This window comes from Mya arenaria, chromosome 14 (genome assembly GCF_026914265.1).
Source record: "Mya arenaria isolate MELC-2E11 chromosome 14, ASM2691426v1".
Taxonomy (NCBI): Eukaryota; Metazoa; Mollusca; class Bivalvia; order Myida; family Myidae; genus Mya; species Mya arenaria.
The window spans coordinates 43,401,104-43,408,748 of NC_069135.1; positions in this window are offsets into that span (position 1 = coordinate 43,401,104).

The following is a 7,645-nucleotide window of genomic DNA, read 5'->3' on the forward strand; positions in this document are numbered from 1 at the left end:
ATTATCAGCTGGTTGTTCCCAGAAACAATGGATGTGATGGCAATGAAAGTCTACTGTTTCTATGGAAGTCAATGGTTACTAAGGAAGTCATTGGATGATATGGATGAAGGTAGTTTCATAGGTATTCATTGGTTGCTAAGGAAGCTATTGGTTAATAAGGTAAAAAATGGTTGCTAAGGAAGTTATTGTCTGCTAACAAATATAGTCAATGGTTGCGAAGGAAGTAATTGGACGGAAAAGAAGTCATTGGTTGCTATGAATGAAGGTAGTTGCTAAGGAAATCATTGATAACAAAGAAACTCAGTGGTTTTTAAGGAAGTCACACACCAAATATCAAGGGTCTGGGACTTGCAGTTTCAGATATTTTCAAAAGAAATGCTATAAAAGTATATGGAAATCCTGAGACCCCCATGGCGAGGCCAGCTTTGGCCCCAGGGATATTATTTTAACAAATTTGATGAGGAACACTACATAAGACTACATACCATAGCAAAGGACTGAGCCATGCCGTTCAAAGATTATTTTAGTATATAGAAAACCTGAGACACCGAGGAGAGGCCAGCTTCAACACCAGGGACATAATTTGAACAATCTTGGTTTATAAGAGCCACTACATGAGACTACATGCCAAATATCAAAAGTCATGGATTTGTGTTTTCAGAGAAGATTTTCAAAGCTTTTACTTTATAAATACATGTTTTATTTCTAGATTATTTTACTTTCAGATATTTGATTTTTAGCTCTACTGGCCAAAGGCCAGAAGAGCTTATGCGATGGTAATGTGTACGTAGTATGTGCATCTGTGCGTCTGTAAACAATTGCTTGAGAACACGATACAGTCTTCAGTTTTGATTGTATCTCGATGAAACTTGTACAGTATCTAGATATCCTTTAGAGCTTGAATCCTTTCGAAAACCAGCCAGATCCGCCCATGCATGCCTAGATTATGGCCCTTGATAGTATAAAAAAATGCTATTGTGTAAACAATTGGTTGTGAACACCATACAGTCTTCATTTTTGATTGTATCTCGATGAAACTTGTACAGTATTTAGATATCCATTAGAGCTCGGTTCCATTCGAAAACCAGCCAGATCCGCCCATGCATGCCTAGATTATGGCCCTTGATAGTATAAAAAAATGCTATTGTGTAAACACTAGCTTGTGAACACGATACAGTCTTCAGTTTTGATTGTATCTTGATGAAACTTGTACAGTATTTAGATATTCAGTAGAGCTTGGTTCCTTTCGAAAACCAGCCAGATCCGACCATGCATGCCTAGATTATAAGCCTTGAAAGTATTAAAAAATCAGTTTGTCTGTAAACAATTGCTTGTGAACATGATACAGTCTTGTTTTGATTGTATCTTGATGAAACTTGTACAGTATTTAGATATCCATTAGAACTTGGTTCCTTTCGAAAACCAGCCAGATCTGCCCATGCATGCCCCCCCCCCCATGGAGATGCAAACGACATCTGCGACGTTGGCGGAGGCCTAGGGAAGAGTTCTCTTTTCTTTGTAAGGGACGGACTCCCCCACCCCCCCCCATCTTAAATTGGGAAATGTTAAAAACCTTTTTGTCTGAAACCACTATGCAAATCCTTGCTATTTTGAACAAGGCTTTATTTAGTGGTCCACTACCATGGTTGTTCAAATTATGCCCCTTGGGTCAAAACTGGCACTGCCCTGGGTGTCACTATTTTCCTAAAGACTTATTTAAGAAATATTTTAAAAATCTTCTTGTTTCGAACCACAAGGCCCATACTTAATATTTGTTGTGGAGCATCATATGATGCAATTGAAAACATGTGAAATAATGCCCCTTGGGCAAAAGCTGGCCCCACCCCTTTTGACTTACTTATTAATTTTTAAAGCTACAGTAAGGAAATTTTGACCATGTGAACAGTTTTGCAAACAAGCATTAATGTTGTCCTCGGATGTCCTCGACTTTGACCGACTTTTTATTTTTAAAGCTACAGAAATGAAATTTTGACGATGAGTACAGTTTTGAAAGCAAATATTTTTTACCCTCAGATTATCTTTACTTGGCACATATTAAAATAGTTCATGCAACTAATCTGCTTACAACACTTCCTGTCCTCAGATGTTGAACGTGAAGCGTTTTCAGCTAACCCAAACACTAAAAATGAACTATATATTTGTTGCCTATTACTCAAACGTACATGCTCTGGATTGAAAATGACCACAAGAGCCATGCCAGTAGAGCATAGGCCCTTTTGGGCCTCTTGTTATTTTGTATTAGACTGAAGTACCGGTATTTATCACATTGAAAATACATAACTTAAACAGCAATAATAACTCATTTTACCTTTCTAACTTTGAATAGTCAACATCTAGATAACATCATACAAATACATTATATCCAATAATAACTAGAACTGTAAGCCATAGGCTAACAAATAACCCCCACCCCTCCATGTCTAGGTTGTTTGCCCTGGAGTTAGGCCGGACAAAGCTAATTTTGCCTACAAGGGGAGATAACTCCAGTCAGGGTCATGTGACCTGTACAAAATTCACAGAGGCGAAAGTTTACAAGATGGCCATTAATTTCTGAAAGTTTGATAAAGATTTGTTGAATAATAACAAAGATGAATCCCGGACAGGGCTTATTTTGCCTACTTTAACACATCAAGGGGAGATAACTCCAGTCAGGGTCATGTGACCTGTACCAAATTCACAGAGGCGAAAGTTTACAACATGGCCATTAATTTCTGAAAGTTTGATAAAGATTTGTTGAATAATAACAAAGATGAATCCCGGACAGGGCTTATTTTGCCTACTTTAACACATCAAGGGGAGATAACTCTGGTCAGGGTCATGTGACCCGTACCAATTTCACAGAGGCGCAAGTTTACATCATGGCCATTAATATCTGAAAGTTTGAAAAAGATTTGTTCAATAACGACAAAGATGAATCCCGGACAAAAAAAAAACGGACGGACAGACGGACAACCCGATTCCAGTATACCCCCCCCCCCCCAAACTTTGTTTTGGGGGGTATAAAAACTTTGTTTTGGGGGGTATAACTAGAGATTGCTTTTTAGCTCACCTTAGCCGTAGGCTGAGGGTGAGATTTTAGGATTGATGAATGTCCGTTGTCTGTCGTCTGTCCACACTTAGTTTGTTAACGCTCTAGTGGTCTCATTTTTGCCTCAATTGTCATGAAACTTGGTCAGGATATTTGTCCCAGTAATTACTTGGACAAGTTCGAATATGGGTCATCTGGGGTCAAAAACTAGGTCACATGACCCAAAATAGAAAAAATCTTCTTAACACTCGGCTACTTTTTCAGTCCAAATATTCTGAAAATTTGTCAGAAAGGTTGTTTCGATGATTTCTAGCTCAAGTTTAGATATGGGTCATCTGGGGTCAAAAACAAGGTCACAGAGCCCAAATAAAGAAAAACCTTGTTAACACTTTAGAGGTAACATTTTCAGCCCAAATATTCTTGAAATATGTCAGAAAGGTTGCTCCGTTGATTTCTAGCTCAAGTTCGAATAAGGGTCATCTGGGGTCAAAAAGCCCAAATATAGAAAATCCTTGTTAACACCCTAGAGGTAACATTTTCAGCCGAAATAACCTTGAAATTTGTCAGATAGGTTGTTTCGATGATTTCTAGCTCAAGTTTGAATATGGGTCATCTTGGGTCAAAAACTAGATCACAGAGCCCAAATATGGAAAAAACCTTGTTAAGGCTCTGCAGGTAACATTTTCAGCCCAAATATCCTGGAAATGTGTCTGAAAGGTTGTTTCGATGATTTCTAGCAAGCATTTTTTACACAATAGCATTTTTTTATACTATCAAGGCCCATACTCTAATCATTTCAAGGCCCATAATCTAGGCATGCATAGGCAGATGGTTTCCGAAAGGAACCGAGCTCTAATGGATATCCAAATACTGTACAAGTTTCATTGAGATACAATCAAAACTGAAGGCTGTATCGTGTTCACAAGGAATTGTTTACAGACGCACAGACTCACATACTACGTACAAACTACCATCGCATAAGCTCTTTTGGCCTTTGGCCAGTAGAGCTAAAAACTGGACATAAAATAGTTCCACCTATGGTGTATGGAAGGGCAGACAGGCACCATCCAGTATGTAGTCCGATCAATTACTTTTGAACCCTTTGTCCAATCATGACCAAATTTGGTCAGAATGTGTATAAAAGTGTTTAATAATTAGCAAAATTGCTGTAGCTTTAATTATAGAAATTACCTAAAATTGCTCTTGTCCTTTCAATAACTTTTGAAGCATTTGTCCAATCATCACAAAATTTGGTGAGAATGTGAATGGGCATAATAAATCAGAGAAGCCAAATCCCTGTTATTGCCCTTTAATTATCAACAAGTCTATAGCACAAATTTTTACTAAGGTGAGCGATAAAGGGCCATCTTGGCCCTCTTGTTTGAAAAAAGCGCTTTTCTCCCTTATTGTGTTGTGGTAGCTGAGAAATAAGCAATGATGGACATACCCCATGTAAGATGAGTCACGCGCAATAATGCGCCACTTCTTATTTCATTTATTGTATGGTTTATGAAAAATATATTATGCCATTTCAATAAAGCGCAATCAAATATATATGTTAGCAAGACTTTTAATTAAAATCGAAAATAAAAATTCCTAAAAAACGCTTTTTTAGTTATTTCAAATTACTGCGCTCTATGACGTCAGTAAACAACGTCGCACACGCTTTTTGGTGTAATTGTACAAAAGTACGTTTTCTACGTCATTTTTTCCACAAAATGATAAATTAAGATATGCAATAAAAATATCAATCATATTTTTCCCTCGGGCACGCTGCGTGGCCAGTAACTCGGCAAGCCTCGTTACCGGCTTACGCTCCTGCCCTTGGGTCGGATTTTTCTATCCGTACTGGAAACACATAATAGATACTTATAAACTTTGTACTTTTGGACTGAAGACAAACTGACAGTGACCTACAGACTGGTGACTAACATTTCATTTTTACCTGTAATGTGAACTTGACCTACTGACCTAAAAAATCAAAAGGGGTCATCTACTTATCATGACCAGCTTGCATACCGAGTATGACCTGGGCTCAAGCATTCTTTAATTACTGAGTGGAAACTGTTTTTTCACCTGAAGGTCATCGCAACCTAGCTTGACCTTTGACCTACTGATCTCAAAATCAAGGCATCATCTATTAGTCTTGTCCAGGTAGCAATCCCAAGTATGAAGTTCCTGGGTGCCAGCCTTCTTTAGTTATTAAGCGGGAACATATTTTCAGCTCAAGGTCAGTGCCAATAAAACGTTTTACACCTGAAGGTCACTGCGACATTGGCCTTTGACATACTGATCACAAAATCAGTAGGGGTATTTGACTAGTCATGAACAACTTTAATTTCAAGTTCCTGTATGAAAAGGATTTTCAGTTATTGAGCTGAAACAATTTTACATCGCCACGACCTTGACCTTGGACCCACAAAAAAAGACAAATTATGAAGCATGAAATACTGTAACAGCGGAAAAAATATCATGATTAATCAGGAGTCAAAAAACTTAGTTATTGTTATTGAAATAATTAAACTGATACAATTTGACAAACACATTAAATTATAAACAATTCACAAAGTTCGTGACACGGCCCCAGTTGGCAAAGTTTTTAACAAACCAACATGGCTCGAAGGAATTTGATGAAGGATCACCTTAGGAACATTACTGAAATTAATTTTAAATCTTGTTAACAGCTTCTGTGGAGTTGATTATTTTATATAAGGAACATTCTTATTGGTTTCAATTGACCAAGTGGTTGAGAAAGAGAGTTTGAAGGAAAAGGTTGATGACGTACGACAACAGACAACAGCTCACCCTGGAGCTCTTTGTGTTCTGGTGAGCTAAAGAAGCATCATTAAAGTATATATACAAATAAATGATCATATCCTTCCATCCACACTATTAGATTTTTTTTATAATATAGTTTATTTTTGCACGTATGGGCATTCCCCACTTTCCTTTGACTATTGCATAACCCAAATGGCTGAGTGTACACATATTCAATATAGCTAACAATTGAATTACGGTAGATTGTTACAATTGATTAAGTGAATAAGAAAAGGTCAAAACAGCATTCACTTTTTATTATTACAATTACTAAACTAGAGCTATCACTGAAGGTGATTAATACCCCCGAACGCTGCCTCTCGTTATGATTTAACATTGTATGAAGTTTTATGAAATTCCATCTAGTAGTTTTCAAGTTACTGTACGGACAAAAGTTTGACCAAAAAAACACAGAAAAAGGCAATAACTCTGTAATTTGCTAAAATAGTGTAATGATTCATGTACACTGAACTCCTTCTCATTGTGCTGTAGCATTGTATAAAGTTTTATTACATTCTATCCAGTAGTTTTCAAGTTATGCCCCGGACAAGAAAAGTAACAAAGGGCAGTAACTCTGTAATTGGCTGAAAAAGAATTGCAGTTCCTATACACTGCACTCCCTCTCATTATGATCTATCACTGTATAAAGTTTTATTAAATTCCATCCAATAATTTTCAAGTCATGCTCCGGACAAGAAAAAGTAACAAAGGGCAGTAACTCTGTAATAAGCTGAAATAGAATTGCGGTTACTGTACACTGCACTCCCTCTCATTATGATCTATCACTGTATGAATTTTATTAAATTCCATCCAATAGTTTTCAAGTTATGCTCTGGACAAGAAAAAGTAACAAAGGGCAGTAACTCTGTAATAAGCTGATATAGAAATGCGGTTCCTGTACACTGCACTCCCTCCCATTATGATCTATCACTGTATCAAGTTTTATTAAATTTCATCCAATAGTTTTCAAGTTATGCTTCGGACAAGAAAAAGTAACAAAGGGCAGTAACTCTGTAATTGGCTAAAATAGAATTGCTGTTCCTGTACACTGCACTCCCTCTCATTATGATCTATCTATGTATGAAGTTTTATTAAATTCCATCCAATAGTTTTCAAGTCATGCTCTGGACAAGAAAAAGTAACAAAGGGCAGTAACTCTGTAATAAGCTGAAATAGAATTGCGGTTCCTGTACACTGCACTCCCTCTCATTTTGATCTATCACTGTATGAAATTCTATTAAATTCCATCCAATAATTTTCAAGTTATGTTCCGGACAAGAAAAAAGAAACAAAGGGCAGTTACTCTGTAACTGGCTGAAATAGAGTTATGGTTCTTGTGCACTGCACTTCCTCTCATTGTGCTTTACCATTGTATTAAGTTTTAATAAATTCCATCTATTAGTTTGTAAGGTAGTGTCTGGAAAAGTATTTGACAGCAAAAAAAAACAAATAAAGGGCAATTACTCAGTAATTAGCTAATGTAGAGTTATGGTTCTTGAACACTGCACTTCCTCTCATTGTGCTTTACCATTGCATGAAGTTCCAATGAATTCCATCCAGTACTTTTCAAGTTATACTCCGGACAAACAAAAGTAACAAAGGGCAATAACTCAGTAATAAGCAAGAATAGAGTTATGGTTATTGTACACTGCACTTCCTCTCATTATGCTCTATCATTGTATGAAGTTTAATCCAATTCCATCGAGTAGTTGTTAAGTTATGCTCAGGACAAGGTAAATTGCAACGGACCGACCATCAAACCGACAAACCGACCAACGG